This window comes from Hypanus sabinus, unplaced genomic scaffold (genome assembly GCF_030144855.1).
Source record: "Hypanus sabinus isolate sHypSab1 unplaced genomic scaffold, sHypSab1.hap1 scaffold_1070, whole genome shotgun sequence".
Classification (NCBI taxonomy): Eukaryota; Metazoa; Chordata; class Chondrichthyes; order Myliobatiformes; family Dasyatidae; genus Hypanus; species Hypanus sabinus.
The window spans coordinates 1,925-22,726 of NW_026779126.1; the positions used below are offsets into that span (position 1 = coordinate 1,925).

Genomic DNA, 20,802 nt, shown 5'->3' on the forward strand with positions numbered 1-20,802 from the left:
GGGTCTCTTTCCACAAATCTAATCTGATGAAACAAGAGTCCAGCACTATTATTTCAATTTTATATTAAAAGCGTTTTATTCCTGTTGGCCTACAGGAAATGTGATAGCCAATAGTGCTGGGCAAGACCTCATTTAACAATAAGATAATGATAAATTGAGTTTAGTTTAGCTGCTGGAGACAATGTAAAACGTATCCCCGGTGTCTGTTGACTCACGCCCTGGTTTTACAGCCCGATCATTGGTCCAGCCAGATTATCATGAGGCTCCTGTTCTTCCGTGGGTTGATGGCGTGTTAGTTTTTGAACTCTGATTGGCCGAAACACTGCATCATATTACCGGAGCAAGGGGTCCTGGGAGAGTTGCTGTTCAGGCTGTAATCTTTGGAAACTACTACCGTGTTCTCATTCTCAAGTATTTTGCCGCACGAACGGTGTTTGTTACCTAGAAATAGCAGTGGATTTGTTTAATGCAGGATAAGGTAAGGTAAAGACAAACATTACAATTTTAGTTTCAACGTTATAAAATAGCCCTTGTATTAATGTTATATTAAGACACTTTACAAGAGGCTGTCAGGGTAGCAGTCTGACAACTGTTTTAATTCAAGTTGGATAATGCAACAGTACAATGATCCGAAAGACAAGAGTAAATCGATAGGAGAGTGATTTCAAAAGAAAAATTCGTTTTTGGAATGTCCGCGTCAAAATCCTATTGTTAATCCCATAGGGATGTTGTTGTATAGCTGAAGCAACAGTTCAGGCAAGGAATCCCACCAACATCCCAGAGTTGAAGCAGTTTCGTAACGCGGAATGGCCTAAAATTCCTCCAAGTCGATGTGCTTTAAGATCAACATTTACCAGAAGCACTTGGTTGAGGTTATTGCTGTACAGGGTGTGGGGGTGGGGTGTGGTCGCACCAATTATTGAAAACCAAGGTTCACAGACTTATTTTGAACAAGTACATGTAAAATTGAATCATGTTAATCTTGTCATAACGAGACTCAGAGCGTTTAAAATTGAACCCGTTTCTTACTTTTTCGGTCATTTTTGGAGGGCCTCTTTCTGCATGTCAGAATAACAGCGCATGTGACCAGTAGGGAGTGGTAAACATTTATATCGCTCTCTGTTCACCGTTGCTCAGTGAAAGTTAGTGGACCATGACCACATGTAACGGACTGATAAAGGGGTGGGGAGGATTTGTGAGCATTGACTGTGTGTACTGAATAATTCCTGTGTTGGAATGCAGGGAAAACTAATGATGATCCCTTGTCCCATCTGGTTCCATCTGCTCATTCCCCGCGCAACTTGTTTAAACTCTGTGCAGTCTGTATCCCACCAGCTCAATAATATGTATCAACCACCTTGTTCAACCCCTGTCCATTCTGTATTTCAGCACCTCAATGATATATCTCAAAATTCTTGTCAATTTCTGGCCAGTCTGTAATCAATAATTACAATCTTAGTTGCAACGTTGCAAAATGGCGAAATGTTAATCTTGACAGCATTTAAATTTGAGTCGGGTACTTTAATTTTTTGTCATTATTGGAGAGCCACTTTCTCTGTTGCCAGGGTAACAGCCCATGTGACCTGCAGGGAGTGGTGCACATTGTTATCGCTCTCTGGTCACGGTCCCTCAGTGAGAGACAGCGGCCTCGGGAGCAGATGTAACATAGTGGGGTGGGGAGGATGTTGTAAGCATTGACTGTATTGACTGTATTATCCCTGTATTGGAATGAAGACAAAACTAATGAATATGGGCATTACATTTGTACAACTTTGTTCAGGCCGTCACAAATGTCTTGTAATCAGTCAATAGCTGTGCATAATTTAAAGTAAAAAGAGAGAACATTGGACACATTCAGCAGATCAGGCAGCAACTTGGACAGTCCCAGTCCTGATACTGGCTCTTCCGCAGTTTCTCTTTCCACAAATCTAATCTGGTGAAAAGAGTTTCCATCGCTATTATTTCAATTTTATATTAAAAACATTTTATCCCTGTTAGCCTACAGGAAATGTGATGACCAATTGTGCTGGGTAAGCCCTCATTTAACAATAAGAAAATGATAAATTGAGTTCAGTTTAGCTGCAGGGCACAATGCGAATCATATCCCCAGTGTCTTGTGACTCTCGCCCAGGTTATCGCGCCCGATCATTGGTCCATTCAGATGACCATCAGGTTCCCGTTCGGCCATAGGTTGATGGAGTGTTAGTTTCTGAACTCTGATTGGCGGAAGCACTGCAACATTATACCGGTAACAAGGAGTCCTAGTGTTGAGGTTTGGGCTGTAATTCTTAGTACTTATACAGATGGGACACGATGCTCCTCCTTCCAAATGAATCAGAAGTCTCGGGCATCTGGACATTGGTTGTGGATATATCCCTGAATACACCACTTGCTGTGAGATGTGTGGACGATGTGCGAGGTTTCTGGCGTCGGTAAGTGATCGGTTCAGCCTTGTGACCCTGTGAGGTTAGGTCATGGGATATCATAGTTTTAGCTTCAAGTAAAATGGACCCGGGGATCAACCTGCCCAGGTTTATGAGGTGTTGAGCGAGTATTTCTGGTCTGTGTGTTCACTGTTAAGACCGTGTTTGTAAATCCCCCTTCACTGTCACACGCCTGCCAGGCAGTGGAAATCTAGCAGAAACTCAAGATACTGGAGATCTGCAGTAAAAACTGAAAATGTTTGAAGTAATTGTGACGAAATGTGTAAACCTGAATCGTCAAATTTGTTCTTCTCCCCACAGCTGTTCCTTATCTGCTGAGTGTTCCTGGTAATTCCAGTTTCCTTTTATTACATTCACCCTGGACCGGTTTATATTTCCTGAAATGGACCTGATTTAACCTGGAAATCGAAAAAGCTCGTTGTGTGATAGTAGAACATTAAAGCAAGCACAACTTTTCGCAGTAAATTGTTCTGGTATCAATTTGCCTGTTGTTCCTGGGAATCTGTTCAGTGCAGTTGTTGCTAACAAGGTTCACATGAATAATCTCAGGAATGATCGGTGTTATGTTTGAGGAGCATTTCATGGTTCTGGACCTGTGCTGGATGGAGTTCAGAGGGACGGTGGGGGTGGTGGGGGAATGTATGGTTAATAAACCTACTGAATTCTGAAAAGCCTGAATACATTGGACATGGAGAGGATGTTTCCATTAGACAGAGTTTGTGCTCTGAGAGCACCATCTTAGAATAAAGACGCCTACTTTTAAAATTGTGATGACAGACAGACAGACATACTTTATTGATCCCGAGGGAAACTGGGTTTTGTTACAGCCACACCAAACAAGAATAGAGTTGAAATATAGCAAAATAAAATCAGAAATAATTAAATAATAATAAGTAAATTATGCCAAGTGGAAATAAGTCCATGACCAGCCTATTGGCTGAGGGTGTCTGACACTCTGAGGGAAGATTTGAGAAGTTTGATGGCCACAGGCAGGAATGACTTCCTATGACGCTCAGTGTTGCATCTCGGTGGAATGAGTCTTTGGCTGAATGTACTTCTGTGCCTAACCAGTACATTATGGAGTGGATGGGAGTCATTGTCCAAGATGGCATGCAACTTGGACAGCATGCTCTTTTCAGACACCACCGTCAGAGAGTCCAGTTCCAACCCCACAACATCACTGGCCTTACGAATGAGTTTGTTGATTCAGTTGGTGTCTGCTACCCTCAACCTGCTGCCCCAGCACACAACAGCAAACATGATAGCACTGGTCACCACAGACTCGTAGAACATTCACAGCATCGTCTGGCAGATGTTAAAAGACCTCAGTCTCCTCAGGAAATAGAGATGGCTCTAACCCTTCTTGTAGACAGCCTCAGTGTTCTTTGACCAGTCCAGTTTATTGTCAATTCGAATCCTCAGGTACTTGTAATCCTCCACCATGTCCACACTGACCCTTTGGATGGAAACAGGGCTCACCGGTGTTTTGGCCATTCTCAGGTCCACCACCAGCTCCTTAAATTTTTTCACATTAAGCTGCAGATGATTCTGCTTACACCAGGTGACAAAGTTTCCCACCGTAGCCCTGTACTCAGCCTCATCTCCCTTGCTGACAAATCCAACTATGGCAGAGTGATCAGAAAACCTTTGAAGATGGCAAGGCTCTGTGCAGTATTTGATGTCCGAGGTGTAGATAGTGAAAATAAGGAAGAAAGGACCTGTATAGCCCCAAAGCTGCTTACCACTCTGTCTGACACACAGTGTTGCAAGCGCATGTACTGTGGTCTGCCAGTCAGGTAATCAATAATCCATGACACCAGGGAAGCAACCACCTGGATCACTGTCAGCTTCTCACCCAGCAGAGCAGGGCGGATGGTGTTGAATGTACTGGAGAAGTCAAAAAACATGACCCTCACAGTGTTTGCCGGCTGTCCAGGTGGGCATAGACACGGTTCAGCAGGTAGACAATGTCATCCTCAAATCCTAGTCGGGGCTGGTAGGCGAACTGGAGGGGGTCTAAGTGTGGCCTAACCAAAGGCCGGAGCTGCTTTAGAACAAGTCTCTCCAGCGTCTTCATGATGTGTGAGGTCATTTCCTCCGGTCTGTAGTCATTGGAGCCACTGGGGCGCGGTGTCGTCGGTACAGGGACGAGGCAGGACGTCTTCCACAGCACAGGAACCCTCTGGAGACTCAGGCTCAGGTTGAAGACATGGTGAAGTACTCCATATAGCTGGGGGGGGGGGGGCACAGGCTTTGAGCACCCCGGGGCTGACAACACCCGGGCTTGCAGCCTTGCCTGAGAAAAATCTCTTCAGCCAAAGGATGGCTGCTGTGTGGAAACAGTTGACGCAGACGGTGGTGGAGGCTGCCCTTTGCGCATATTTATGGCAGATTTAAATATGTTCGTGTTTGCTCAGTAGCTTCAGGGTTGCAGGGTGATGGCAGGAATATGGCGTTAGAATAAAAATCATGTTTGAATGGTGGAGCAGACTCGATGGACAGAATCATCGAATTCTCCTCCTACATCTTGTGTCGGGCCATAACTGAACGATAACTCCTTCGTATCCCATATCAGGCATTGGGAAGTGCGAGGGGCAATTTCAGATTTGTTCTTTGAGATCGTTATATTTGTCTTCAACATTTAAACTTCGATAAACAGAAATATTTTTTTTTCTCATTTGTATTGCTAATGTGTTTTATTATCTGTCTAGTTAAAGTTAGACCTGCGATGAGCGATTTATTGGAAGAAAAACCGCAACTGAAAGGAAACCACGACTGAAGACGAGGGAACAGCAACAAGTGAACCAGCCCGAAGACTGAGAGCACCGACTGGACAGAACCCTCCTGACTCAGAGTTTCCATTGATTCGGTCAGCAGAAAGTCTGGTGAGTCTCATTTAGTCAAACACTGGTCCTTTCGACATTGCATATCAATACAAAGGAAGGTAGGAAACAATTGGAATGGGACTGAATGTGCCAGGTATGCCTATGTCAGACCGAGCTGCAATCACTCCAAGTCTGGTAATGTGTTGTCAGCAGCCCAGCTCTTTAAAGCCACTCACATTCCCTCAGTGTTTGCTCATTTCAAGCTTTTGCATGTTTTGAAGTAGATTTTGGTCAGTTCTGAGTGGGAAGCGGGAATAAGAGGTGTTTGTTTATACTTACTGTCTTTCAGAAATGTAATTGCTTGAACTTAATTTGTGCCGACTCACTAACCATATCCTGTACCTTCTGAACCAAATTATCGATCTACACGACAGATAAGAATAGGTGTCACCCCGGGAACATCACTAAGCGCGGAACTCAAGTCCAAGAAACAGCTTCTCACCGTTAGCTTCTGCTTCCTAACAACCACCTGTTTGCAGACTCTGAGGCCCTGTAACAAACCCAATGTTAACAACAAGATTAGACAGTATCTAATATAAAGAGGAACTTGTGCTTCCTGGGGGCAGGTCTGGCACATGTGACGCTCGCAAGGAAAACCTCAAGGAGGGCGATCAGCGGGAAAGGAAGAATGGACGAGGGAGTCGCGTAGGGTGCGGAAGTGTGGGGTTGGGGGGTAAGGGAAAGATATGTTTGTTGCTACTATCCCGTTTGAGATGGCGAAAGCTACGGAGAATTGGGCGCTGGACGCAGAACCTGGTGGTGTGGTGGATGAGGACCAGAGGAAACATCTCCCTTGTGGGGCCGCGGGTGGATGGGCTGAGGGCAGACGCAAAATGGGCGGAATAAATGCGGATTAGGGCAGGATTGCTGGGGAAGAAAGGAAGAAGGAGGACATCTCATTAGTTCTGGAATGAAAAGCCTCATCCTGAGAGCAGATGCGGCGGGGACAGAGGAACTGAGAGAAGGGATGGAATAGGTATAGTGCAGGTAGCTGAGAGAATCAATGAGTTTATACAAGATGTCAGTGGATATACGACCTCCTGAGATGAAGAAAGATAGTTCGAGAAAAGGGTTCGACGAGTCAGTAAATGGACTAAGTAAACTTGACAGCAGGAGCAGGAAGAAGCAGCAATGCATTCTGAAGTGTTGTGTCAGAGGAGTAGGAAAGCGATACTGGTGCAGGCTTGGAACAAGGATTATTCCACATTCCCGGCAGTGGGTAGGGGTTAGGTCGAAGGTACATTGTGCTTATTGTAAATGTTATTGTGTAAGGGAGTGACATGACTTCACTTCTTTGTGCTTTGTTTAGATTGTACCTGTATTAAGGTGTAAAATCCCGCTCCCCATACTAACACTGGTTATCCAGACCAAAGAACAAACTGCCGCAGGAACTCAGTGGGTCGGGCAGCATCTGTGGAGGGAAATAGACCGTCAACATTCCGGCCGAGATCCTCCCTCTGGACTGAGAGTGGACGGGAAATAGTCAGAGAAAAGAGGTGAGGGGTGGGGATGGGGCAAGAGCCGGGGAGTTAGAGGTGGATCCAGGTGAGGGGGGAGGTGGGAAAGTGGAAATAGTGACAAGGGTGGGGGTGTGAGTGGTTGGGGCAACACGAGGCTGCAGAAGATGGAATTTAATTCCATAGAGGATTAACAAAGTGGTTAGAGAGTATTTGTTATAGAGAGTGCGATGAAGATTCTCCGGACTGATCCCTGGAGTGGTGGGTATCGGCAAAGTGAAAATTATTTGGGATTTGATGAGATTTTACCTGGAATATGGTGTAATATCCTGTTCCTCATAAAAACACGGGTTATACAGACCAAAGAACAAACTGCGGGAGGAACTCAGAAGGTCGTGCAGCATCTGTGGAGGGAAATGAACAGTCAACATTTCGGGCCGAGACCCTCCCTCTGGACTGAGAGTGGACGGGAAATAGTCAGAGAAAAGAGGTGAGGGGTGGGTATAAGGATGGGCTGGGGAGGGAGAGGTTGATCATGGTGTGGGGGAGGCCGTGGGGTAGAAGTGGCGACAGTGGTTGGGAACTGAGTGGTGGGGTCAGTACAGAGCTGCAAATGATGGTGCCAAGATGAGGCCACCCTCGCGGTGGACGGTCAGCTCGTTAACTTCCGGCTGGGTTCCCTCACCTCGTGGTATGAATATCGATTTCTCAATTTGGTGATCAACATTTCCAATTTCCACACTTACCCTATTCGCCAGTCTGACCTTTTACTGCTTTTCACCTGCCCACTACTTCTTTGTGGAACCCCTCTTACTTATCTTCAGTCCAAAACGAGGGTCTTGGCCCGGAATGTCCACTGTTTGCACATTTCTATGAATGCTATCTGACCTGATGCCTGCCTGCTGCATTTTGAGGAAATTATTTTCATAGAGTATTGACAAAGAGGTTAGGGAGTATTTGCTACAGAGAGTGCGATAAAAATTCAGCAGACTAATTCCGAGGCTGTTGGAATTCTTAAATGAAGAGCGATCAAATTCGAAAACTCTTCCATTTGGGGAATTGAGGACTGACAAGTGAACACACTGAAATACCAAACATCTTTAAAGAGTGAACTGAGGATCCGAGTCTCTGAGACAGGTGACGACTGTTCGAGACTGAGATGAGGAAATGTCTCCACTTGGAGGGTGGTAAATGTTTGCAAGTCCCCAGCACAGAGGGCGGTGAAGACTCAATGACCTTCTTTACATAAAACAGTGGCCGGCAGATGTGTGGAGCCGAAGGGATCGAGGAAATGAAGATCGGGCAGAAACATGTGGCTGAGATGGAAGAAAAGCCTCCATTTGTTGATGGTTAGACGGGCTGAATGGCCCCTGCTGGTGTTTCTGACTTGATGTTTCAGTGTTCCTGTACATTAAGGCCAGAGGATTGTGAATAGAAATTAGTGTTTATAAACATAGACTGATTTAGATCAAACCTGCATAGTTCCGTTCTGTGTATAAATTCTATGTGAGCCCGGCATGGGGATGAGCTCTTGACTCTATGACCAGGGAAAGCGGAAAGGGGAAGTGTACAGAGCAAAGCGTTGAAATGTATCTGCTGTCAATATGAAATACTGTGGAAAATGCAGCATGTGGGTCGGGCGGTATGTGATGGGCGATCAGCGGAGTCACCGGTTCAGTAAGGAGAACCCCCACAAGTCACCTGATCCCGTTTCCCGCTCCCATTTTACCACAGATCTGCAGCATCTGCGGATCACCCCCCCTCCCCCCCGTGTATGTGTAGATTCATTTTCCGTCCGTTCAGACAAGGCAGTGAGATCCCGATCTGTCACGTTCACTCATTGAAGGCTTTTTTTTTTCTTGACTCCACTCCACTATTATGACCTGCTAAGCGTAGCCAATGTTTCCCGATGTTTGATCGTATTTCTGAGAGAATTAAGCTTTTTCCAATCATCTGGACTTCTCAAAAATTTTTAAACTTCTGTTAAGCCTCCCTCTAGAAGTTCAGAAATAGCAATCTAGGCCGAATACCATTTCCACACGATTAAAACGGGCTATCGGTTTATTAGTTTTCTGTTGTATTTTTGCACTACTTATTTAATTATATACTTATTGCATTTCATTGTGTCCGATATTGTTATGTATTGCATTCTGGTGCTGCCGCAGATTCATTTAAATGCATTTATCAGAAAATGAAGTTTCCCTCCTGAATTTCCAAAGGAAGACTCCAGCTGTCTTATAATTCCGCACAATTAAAATGCGGAAACAGTTTATTATTTTTGTCATGTACCGAGGTTCAGTGGAAGTCTTGTAATCGGTAAAATCCAGGCAGGTCAATACAGTATATTGAGGTGAAATCGGGTAAATCAATAACAGCGTAACAAATTATTGTGGTTAGAGAGTAAGTGCGGTGCAGGTATATATGTGGTGCAAACTCACATCGAGGTACATTGTGGGGTCAGGAATCCATCTCGTCACACTGGGAACATTCAGTTCGCTTATAACAGCAGAATGGACACGGTCCTATGTTTCTGTTCTATTTTATCTTCGACCCGATGGGAGGTGAGAAGTGAGAATGTCCAGGTCTGTGCGGATCTTTGATTATGTTGCCTGCTTTACTGAGGCTGCGGGTAGGACAGAGAGGGTTCATGAAGGGGAGACTTGTTTCTCTGATCTGCTCAGCTGTGTCACAGTTCTCTGCTGTCTTCAGTCCAGCAGGTATCTCATCAGCTCAGTGCTATACTTATATCAACAACGTTTCTTCCAACAGTTGTCTTCATTGTGAAGTATTTTCTTCCGCCTTGTACCTCATTGAGTTTTCCAGGAATTGCTTTTTGTTGGCTAAAACTACCAGAGGTTTAACTGAATCAACACGCGGGGTAAATAGAGCCATTAAAATTTCAGTGTTTCTGTTACAAAATGGCTGCTTTGTTAATCTTTGTCACAATGTAACTCATAGCGGATGATGTGGATTTTGTTATTTCCTCTCTCAATTATCTTTTGGCGAGTTACTTCCTCCGTTTCCACGGTAACAACTGGCCAGAACTGCAACAGGAGTTGCACAATTTTATCGCTCTTTGGTCACTGCCTCTCAGCATCCTGTCAGTGGCCTCTGGAGCAAATGCAACAGAGTGACAGTGGGAGGAAAGGAGGCTGTGGGCATTGACTGTGTGGAATGTATTACACCAGGGTCAGAGTGGACTGAGAACTAACATATTAATGGTTGTGGCGATGGCATTTTCATCACACGGCCGAACAGTTTGGGGTGACACAAACATTTCTACAATCAGATTGTATCTGTGTGTTCAATAGAGAGGAAATACTACTGTTGCAGGGAACTTAAAGCAAGAAGAAGAAAATGCAGGATACGCCCAGCAGGTCGACAGCACCTTGAGCAGCCCCATTTATGAAACCGGGTCTTCCACTATTTCTACTTTCACAGATGTAGCTGAGATCCCAGCATTTTCTATTGCATAATTTTACATTATGAACATTTTGTTCCTGCCACACTGTGGAAAAAATGGCAGCTAACAGTGCAGGGTTAGATCCCACACAGCGATGACACAGGGATCAAATGTGCTCGGTTTAGCTGCTGTGGACAGGCTGAAGGACATCCTCATCCTCTGTACCGACCGGGGAACCAGCCTGAGCACCGGCACCGGCAGAGGGTCATTAGGTTCCAATTCACGATAGTTTGTGAATTGGAAATGTCCAGGAACACCACGGCAAATCGCTGGCACCAAACATCGCAGAGTTGTGTGTTATTATATTGGGACGAAGTCTCTGAGAAAATGGAATGGGCTGTTTGGGGCTTCAGTCCACTTGGTAATTATACAGGTGTTTATTGGGAACTTCTCAGTCTGCAGTGAAGCCGAGGATCCGCGAGATTGGACATTGGTTGTACGGATATCACCGACTACAACACGTTTTATCTGTCAAGCCGACTCGATGACAGGAAGCAGAGAGTGAAGACTGAAGATTGATTTATTGAATGGAGGTTTGTGACGAGTGGCATGCAAGTGATAGCACTGAGGCCTCTATAATTCATTAATCAGGACATTTACTTGAATGTGAATGTGCATGGCATCGTCAGCAAGTTTGATATGAAATTCGGAAGTATGCTTGATATTACAACAGGATACAATGAATTTAAAGAGATCTTGATCAGTTATAGAGTTGGGATGTGGAATGGCAACTGTTTTTCAAATTGGACGAGTGACTGATGGTGCATGATGGACAGTCAGTCCATGGTGGGACTGAAATAGTGAATGGTGGGACACCGAGTGTGTGGAACAGAGAAACCGGGGAGTACAATTGTACGTTTTCCTGAAAGTTCAGCAAAGAAGGCTTTAACCATGCTGGCCTTCATCAGTTGTGGCATTGAGCTTTGGGTTATGGGCATTATATTGTGGTTACATAAATTACTGGTGAGGCTATTACAGGCCTATTCATAGCCAGAGGTTTGGCCAAGCTGGATCTTTATTCCGCTGAGCACAGGAGAATGAGGTGGTATTGTAGAAGTTTATAAAATCAGGAAGGGACATAGATAATTTGGTTGGTCGTGGTATATTCTCTCGGATTCAAGATCCAAGTTATTTAATGTCATTCCAGTACACAAGTGAAAAGGAGAATAACATACTCTGGATCTGACGCAGGAACAATAGAACAAACACAGGAAGATAAAGAGCACAATTATAAAAACACACACTACATATGATAGCTTTAAATATTGATCGTATGTCCATGAAATGATAATAGGAAGAGGAGTGTCTGGACATATGGTGACTGACAGGAAATTTTAAAATAGTGGTGATGGGGGTGTGGAGCGGTGAGTTAGTGGGTGGAGGTGTTGATTTCCTTCACTGTTTGAGAAAATAACTATTTTTGAGTCTACTGGACCTGGAGGTGATGCCACGTAGCCTTTCCTGTTGGGAGTGGGTCAAAGAGTCCATGCGCAAGACCGGGTGGGACTGTTGCCGGCCTCTTTCCCGCATGCACTGCACATAGTCCATTCTTTGCAGCCTTTTTAGAAAGTAGAGATGTTGGGGAGCGAGCATTGTGGAATGTGTTCTGGGACCATGAGGGGTTGTGTGAGATGTGCACGCCCAGGAGTTTGAAACTGCTTCCGGTTTCCACAGCTGCTGATGTAAAGACGTGTGTGAGTGGTGCAAGTTCTCCTGAAATGGATAACCATCTCCTTTGTCTCGTTGACGTTGAAGAAGAGGCTAACCAGTAGTCATTTGCTTCTGAAGGTATAGATTTGAAGACACATGAGTGAAGTGTTGACGATGGCCGTGAAGTCATCAGTGAGCTGGTGTCCACACTGACGGAGTACATGGACTGGGATGTTTTCTGGCCCGGCTGCCTCACAGGGGTTGAATCTCTGCACAGTCCTCTCATCTGCTGTTGTTACATTGTGTGGCTGTTCTCCTCGGAGAGTGCAGCTTTCGTGACTTGCTCGAGTTTCGAGCCTCGAAGCATTGTTTAGAGCGCACGGGAGGGGAACGTGACTCATGCAGTCAGCGCCATTTTTCCCAACGTAGTCTGTAATGCCGTTGATGCCCAGTCAAATATACCAAGGATTCTTCCCCAGGGTTGGGGAGTCCGAAGCCAAAGGCCACAGATACAATGGAGCGGAGAGACCAGAGACACCTGAGAGGCCATCTCAAAACACAGTGCGTGTGAGTATCTGGAACGATCTGCGCAGTGTTTGCATCGTTGGTTCTCTGCCTCTGGTTCAGCTTTCTCACCATGTTTGGAAATTCCCACTCATTTTCAGCTGTCTGTGACTCAAGTTGTAGGAGACCTGAAATCAAATCAGAAAATGTTTGAAGCCATTCCGACACAGCGAGTTGGAGCTGAAACATTAACTTTGTTTCACTTCACAGATATTCCTTATCTATTGACTGTTTCTCGCATTTTCATTTATTTTTAGAACATTACATTGGAATGATTTACGTCTCCTGGGAAATGGAATTGTATAGGACACACAACGTAATCATTCCCTTACAGAAACAGGGCTTTCAGACAATCTAGTCAGTGTCATTCTCCGCCTAGGCCCATATACGTGCACCCAGACCACAGCCCTCAATACCTCCCTTATCCATGTACCCATAGAAAATTCTCTTAAATTTTGCAATTTAACCTGAATTTGCATTCGTGAATTCTGATCGAAATAGTTCCTCCTCAGATTCCCCCTTAATATTCCACTTTTTGCCCTAAATCCATGACCTCACCAAACCTGAGGGGCAAAAAACTACATGAGTTCACGCTATCTATACCATCATAGTTTGTATACCTCAAGCAGGGGTATCCTTTGTAAACCTCTGGCAGGGGTTCGCAGTCTGGGAGCCACGGGCACCACGGTTAATGGTAGGGGTCTGTGGCATAAAACAAGTTTCATCACAATCTCTTGTGCTTCACAGATTTCTAACTTGTTCAATCTACCCCTGTGACTCAGCTCCTTAAATACTAACAACATCCGTGACTGCCAGGCCTCCTGCCGTCTCTACACTTGCCTGCCAAGAGCTATTTAGAGTAAGCTGGTCCATCTCTGACGCATCCGTGCGCTTTCCTGATCTCTCCATCTCCAGAGACAGGTTGTTAACCAACATCTTTTATAAACTTACTGATTCCCGTGATAATCTCAACGATAACTCTTCCCAGCCTATCACCTGTAAATTTTCTCAGTTTCATTGCTCCCCCGGCATCTGTTCACAGGATCCGGCAGTCCTCCCCCCACTATTGATGCAGGCCTCAGTCACATTTACCGTACTTCCGTGCTCACCCCATCTTCCTACCACCGTAACAGTGATAGAGTTGCTCTTGTCCTTACCTACCGCCCCTTCAGCCTCTGCAACTTCCACCATCTCCAAAGAGATCTTACAGCTAAACATATTTTCAACTTCCTCGCCCACCCCAACCTCTTCTTTCAACAGGGATCACTCCCTCCATAATTCCCTTGTTCATTCATCCCTCCTCACTAATCTCCCTCCATCCACTTATCCCTACAAGTGGCCTAAGTGCTACAACTACCCGTACACCTCCTCCCTCCCCTCCATTCAGACACAAAACAGTCCTTCCAGCTGAAGCGACACTTCACCTGCGAATCTGCTGGTGTCATCTATTTTATCGAGTGCCCCCGATGCGGCCTCGTTTACATTGGTGAGAACAGCCATAAATTGGGAGACCATTTTGCCGAGCATCCCTGTATCATCTGGCACAAGGGAGACTTTGCAGCGGCCAAACATTTTAATTCTGATCCCCATTCCGACGTCCCGGTCAATGGCCTCTTCTTGTGCCAAGATGAGACCGCCCTCAGGGTGGCGGATCAACATCTTATAATCCATCTGGGTCCCCTCCAACCTGATTGTATGAATAATGAATTCTCCTTCCAGTAAACAAAGCCCCCCCCTCCCCCCCCCCCATTCTGAACTTTCATTTCTCCCTGGGTCCCCTCATTCCCTTTCTCCTATTGACAACGCTCTGATTCTTTCCTCTCCAGCCCTTGAACTGACCATCACTTGACTTCACCTATCACCTTCCAGCTCCCCACTTTATCCCCACACCCCCCCCCCCGACCTTTGTATTCAGATCACTTCCCCCTCCTGCTCAGGAATGAAAAAGGCTCGTGGTCCAAACTGTGGACAGTTTACTCTTTTCCATAGCCACTGTCTGCTGTGGTGAATTTCTCCAGAATTTTGTCTGTGTTACTCTGGATTTCCAGCGTTTGCAAGCTTTCTCGTGTTTAAGTGTGGCAATGACCGTAAGAATTATTTGGGCTTTGTTAAGATTGTACCTGGAATATGATGTAAAATCCCGCTCACCATACTAACATGGGTTATACAGACAACAGAACAAACTGCCGGAGGAACTCAGTGGGTTGGGCAGCATCTGTGGAGGGAAATGGTCCGTCAGCATTTCGGGCCGAGCCCCTCCCACTGGACTGAGAGTGGACGGAAATAGTCAGAGAAAAGAGGTGAGGGGTGGGGATGGGGCAAGAGCTGGGGAGTGAGAGGTGTATCCAGGTGAGGGGGGAGGTGGGAAGGTGGAAATAGTGATAGGCGTGGGAGGTGAGTGATTGGGACAACACGGGGCTGCAGAAATGGAATCAAATTCTGTGGAAGATTATCTAACAAGTAAGAGAGAGTTTGTTTTAGAGATTCACCAGATTGATTCCTGGAGGACGTTGAAGTCTCAGTGATCGTCTTCACATAAAACAGAGGCCGGCAGTTGTGTGGAGACCGAAGGGATCGAGGAAATGAGGATAGGGTATAAACATTTTGCTGAGATGGGAGAGCAGCCGCCATCTTGTTGATGGTTTGATGGGCTGAATGGCCACCTCCTCCTGTTTCTCACTTGATGTTTCAGTGTTACTGTCCAGTGAGGCTCCGGGGGAATGTGAATAGAAATTAGTGTTTATAAACGGAAAAGTGATTTCAATGAAACCTGCACAATTCTTCTTCGGGTGGGAATTCAGTGTCGGACCGGGATGAGAATTGATCCAGTAACTCTGAGAACCGGGTGGTGGAGCGATGGGGACGGCGAAGATGCAGAGGGAGATATTAAAAATGTAGCTGGGCTAAATATGAAATAATATGTAAAATGCGGCCTGTAGATCGGGCAGTGTGTGAGGGGCGAGGAGCAGAGTCACCGGTTCAGACGGGAAACCCTCCACCCGTCACGTGATCCAGGTTCTCACTCCCATTTCAAACGCAGATCTGCAGCATCTGAGGGTTTCGCTTCCGAAGCCCCGCCCCCACTCTCACAGTCTCCGGATGGGCGGGGGTTTTCGTTCCGTTCTCTGTTGAAGCGGATCGTCGTCTGGGAGCCGGAGGACCGATCGCTTTCTGCGGGAACAATTGATCAAGTTCTCATCGGTGGGTATTGATAACCGGTCACTACGGGTAAACGTGACCTACATTTTCCCATCGGTGAGTACGGAAGTCGATCCCGGGGGAAGTTGGGCACCTGATGATGGGCAGGGAGTCCCGTTAACATCCTCGAACCGGTGGTCTCGTCCCGCTTCCAGGACACAACCTGTCGTGGTCGGTCCAGGTTATGGGACCTTTACACTGAACCGCCTGAGATGAGCTGCCGTTCAGCTCCTGGTGTTCTGCGTCCCGGGAGCGGGATGAGGTGGTGATGCCGAGACTGAACCCATCCATTAAGATGTACCTGGTGAACTTTACCTCCATCACCCGGGCCGGTACTGGATCCAAACTTCACTTGTATGGATGCCTGGGGTCGATAATTGTTTTACATATTTGCAGCACACTGGAAGCGGCCGTTCGGCCTATTGTGTTCTTGCAGACCGCGAGGGTTAACCAGAGTAATCGCACCCTCGGGACACTCCTCCACGTGTCTGAGTAGTTTCATCTTTCCCAGTTCAGACAGGACAGAGAAATCCAGATCTCTCACGTCCTCTCGGGGGACTGGGAAGTTTATTTCCATCTTCTTTCCATTACCACAACTTGCCGAAATGCTGACAGTGTTTCCCGATATCTGGCCCTATTAATGAGAGAATTAAGTCTTGTTCATTTATCTGGGTTTCTCGGAAAAGTGTCCACTCCCTCCAAAATTTCCAAAGGAGCAACCCAGGCTGTCTAATATTTCCACACGATTGAAATGTGGAATGTTTTCCATGTACCGAGGTGGAATAAAAATCATGTCTTTGGTATCATCCACAGAAATCAATACATTGCAGCAGTACATTGAGGTAAAACAAATCATTCTGGTTACAGAGAAAGTGCAGTGCTGGTAGTTATGTGGTGCAAGGTCACATCGATTTAGACTGTGAGGTCAGGAGTCCACTCGTCACGCTGTTCGCTTCTAACAGCAGAATGGACACCGTCCTTGAGCCCAGTGGCATGTCTCTGTGTTATTTTATCTTCGCCCCGATGGGAGGGTGAGAAGTGAGAATGTTCAGGGTTGTGGGGATCTTTCATTATGTTGTCTGTTTTACTGAGGCAGTGGGAAGTATAGACAGAGTCCATGGAGGGAGGGTTGGTTTCTATTACGTACTCAGCTCAATCACTGTTCTCCGCTATTTCATTCAATTAAAGGAAGAGCAGTATCCATATGAAGATGTGAAGTATCGAATGGGATACTTTCTGCGGTGAATTGATAAAGTGTGTCGAGTAGAAAATGACATATACCAAAATTCTTATTGTTTGTTCTGGCTTTGTTATATTGGAATCTGTTATCTACCAGTGTGTACTATTATTATCTATTATCTGTGTATTGCGGGAGGAACATCAGAGACCGCCCTTGATCCCATTCTCCCATCTGGCTCCATCTGCTCATCACCTGCCGATCTGGTTCAACCTCTGTCCAGCCTCTGTCCCACCAAGTCAGTGTTATATATCAGCCATCTTGTTCAACCTCTGCCCAGTCTGTATCCCACCACCTCAATGATATATATCAAACATCTTGTTCAACCTCTGTCCAACCTGTATCCCATCACCTCAGTGATATATATCAACCATCTTGTTAATCCTCTGCCCAGCCTGTATCCCACCACCTCAATGATAAATATCAACCATCTTGTTCAACGTCTGTCCAGTCTGTATGCCATCACCTCAATAATATATATCAACCATCTTCTTTAACCTCTGCCCAGACTGTTCCTATTGCTACAATGATATATTTCTACAAACTCTCTTTTAAACTTTGTCTTCACAATCAAGTTTTGCTTTCCATCTTTTCCAGAATTGTTTTTTTTTTGACAGTTAGGACTACCAGTGGTTTAACTGAACACAGCACGTGGCAGGGTAAAAAGCAGTCATTTCTATTTTAGTTTCACCTTTACAAAATGGCTACAGTGTTAACCTTTGCCATAATGTAACCCATAGCATCTGAAGTTGTGTTTGTTATTTCATTTTTTGTTTATTTTCAGTGAACCAGTTCCTCCGTTTCCAGGGTAACGGCCCCTCAGAGCTGCAGCAAGTGTTGGACTTTTTATCGCTCTGTGGTCACCGCCTCTCAGCGCAGAGACAGTGACCTCAGGAGCAAATGTAACAGAGTGATTGATAGTGGGAGAAAAGGATGCTGTGATCATTGACCGTACGAAATGTGTTACACCAGGGTCAGAATGAACTCAGAACTAACAGAGTGGTTGGGGTGGGATGGTATTTACAGTTTAGGATGGCAATCAGTTACTATCTGTGCATTAAAATGAAGAGGGAGAAAATACTACAGTTGCAGGAAATTTAAAGTAAGGAGGAGAAAATACTGGAAACGCTCAGCAGATCGGCAGCATCTCGGACAGTCTCAGTTCTGGAACTGGGTCTTCCACCATTTTTCCTTTCAGAGATGTATTCTGATGTACTGAGTTCTCAGCATTTTCTACTGTATAATTTTACATTTTGTTCCTGCTACACTGCAGGAAACGTGGCAGCCAGCTGTGCTGGGCAAGATCCCACACAGCAGGAAGATTGTGATCAAATGTGCTCGGTTTAGCTGCTGGGATCAGGCTGAAGTGTATCCGCATCCTCTATACAGACCGGGGAACCAGCCTGAGCACCGGCCCCAGCAGCATTAGGTTCCAATTCCAACTCAGTTTGTGAATCGGAAATGGCAGGAACTCCACGGCAAATCACCGGCACCAAAGCGTCTTTGTATGGGTGATGATATTGGGCTGGTGACTCTGAGGATATGGAACTGGCAGTATACAGGCTTCAGTCCAGGTTGGTATTTCAACAGCTGGGATCGGAATTTTCTGTCTGCAGTGAAGCTGAAATCCCGGGATGTTGGACATTGGCTAACGGAAGATCACCGTCTAAATTGCCCACTAGGACATCATCAGTCAAGTAATTTGGAGATTATTTAAGAGTTAACTAGGGAGTTAGGTGAAGTTGGGCAGTGACTTTGTTCATCTGAACTTTGTTAAAGTCTGTAACAAGATTCCGCATGGCAGCTGATCGGGAAGGTTCGGTCACGTGGGAGTCACGGGGAGCTGGCGAGGTGGATTCACACCGAGCTCGAGAACAAGAAGCAGAGGGAGATGATTGAAAATGGTTTTATCGAATGGAGGCATGTGACCGGTGGGATGTGTGTGTCAGTGTCGAGACCTCTGTAATTAATTCATGACATTGATTTATATATGAACGTACATGGCACGGTGAGCAGGTTTGAATTGAATTAAAATGAATTGATTTCCTAAATCCTTCACATACATGTGGAGTAGAAATCTTTACGTTACGTCTCGATCAAAATGTGCAATGAAAGTAATTTATAATATATTGAACAGTCCATATAATACAGAGTACACTCAATTGAGCGTGTGTTAACTAGTCTGATGGCCTGGTGGAAGAAGCTGTTCAGGAGCCTTTTGGTCCTGGCTTTTATGCTGCGGTCCCGTTTCCCGGATGGTAGCAGCTGGAATAGATTGTGGTTGGGGTGACTCTGGTCCGCAGTGATCCGTCGGGCCCTTTTTACACACCTGTCCTTTTAAAGGTCCTGAATCATGGGAAGTTCACAACTGCAGATACGCCGGGCTCTCCGCACCACTCTCTGCAGAGTCCTGCAATTGAGTGAAGTAAAGTTCCCATACCAGATAGTGATGAAGCCAGTCAGGATGCTCTCAGTTATGCCCCTGTAGAAAGTTCTTAGGATTTGGGGGCCGATACCGAACTTCCTCAACCGTCTGAGGTGAAAGACGTGTTCTTGTGCCTTTTTCACCGCACAGCTGATGTGAACAGACCACGTGAGATCCTCGGTGATGTGGATGCCGAGGAACTTAAAACTGTTCACCCTCTCAACCCCAGATCCATTGATGTCAATAGGGGTTAGTCTGTCTCCATTCCTCCTGTAATTCACAACCAGCTCCTTTGTTTTTGCGACATTGAGAGGAAGGTTGTTACTTTGCCACCACTGTGTCAGAGAGATGACCTCTTCCCTGTAGGCCACCTCGTTATTGCTTGAGAGGAGGCCAATCTATGCGGTGTCGTCGACAAACTTAATTAGCAGATGAGAGCTGTGGGTGGCGACACAGTCATGTGCAGACAGGGAGACTAAATTCGGGAGACCGGCTTATCAGGCAACAGGTGACAATGAATTTCAAAGACATCTTGGTCAGTTATGGAGATGGGCTGAGCAATGCCAAATGGTTTTCAACTTGGACAAGTGAGCGATGGTGCATTTTGGACAGTCAAACTAGGTGAGACTGGTGTAGTGAATGGGAACACAACAAGTGTTGTGGAACAGAGCAACCTGGGAGTACAAGAGTACAGTCACTGAAACTGGACGTGCAAGTATAGAGGGTGGAAAAGAAGGATTTAGTCATGCTGGCCTTCATCAGTTAGGGCATTGAATTCCGGATTATGGGCATTATATTGTTGGTGTGGCGACACAGAGTATTCTGTACAGTTGTGTTGACCCTGCTGCAGGAAAGATACTATCAAGTTGGATCGGGTGCAGACGAGATTGCTGAAGATGCTGCCTGGACTAGAGGGCCGAGTCATAGGAAGAGGTTGGCCGAGTTGGATCTTTATTCCAGAGGAGAATGAGGGTGACATTGTAGGAGTTGATGAAATCAAGTGGCATAGATAATATGGTTAGTCGTGTTATTATCCCCAAGGTTCAGGATTCAAGATTGTTTACAAATGTAAAGGAGAACAAAATAATTGTTATTCTGGATCCAAAGCAAGTCCTTGTAAATTTCCTCTGTGCTCCCTCTATCGTTTCCTGTGGTGAGGTGACCAGAACTGAACACGGTACTCCCAAGTGGGGTCTAATCAAGGTCTTATATTTCTGTAACATTACCTCAATTCCATGGTTGATAACTCAATTCCATGGTTGATAAATGTCAACACAATATGCTTTCTTATCAACACTGTCAACGTGTGCAGCAGCTTTGAGTGTTCAATCGACACGCACCCCAAGATCTCACTGATCCTCCAAATTGACAGGAGTATTACCATTAATATTATATTATCTTGAAATTTGACCGAAAAGAACCACTTCACGCTTATCTGTATTGAAATTCTTCTGCCACTTCTCTGCCCAGTTCTGTATC

General features: G+C 45.6%; 1 protein-coding gene across 2 annotated transcripts in view; it reads left to right on the forward strand.

Annotated features, from left to right (window-relative positions):
* The first annotated feature begins 453 nt into the window (after nt 1-453).
* LOC132386240 (NACHT, LRR and PYD domains-containing protein 3-like) overlaps nt 454-20,802 on the forward strand; it is a 62,755-nt gene continuing 42,406 nt past the window's right edge. Inside the window, exons 1-3 of one of the 2 annotated variants that reach the window (XM_059958518.1) lie at nt 454-478; nt 5,156-5,329; nt 6,639-6,825. The gene's annotated coding sequence lies outside the window, so the exon portion shown is untranslated. Of the gene's footprint in view, nt 479-5,155; nt 5,330-6,638; nt 6,826-7,218; nt 7,277-20,802 lie in introns of those variants that run through there. The other variant, XM_059958519.1, reaches the window with a different exon arrangement.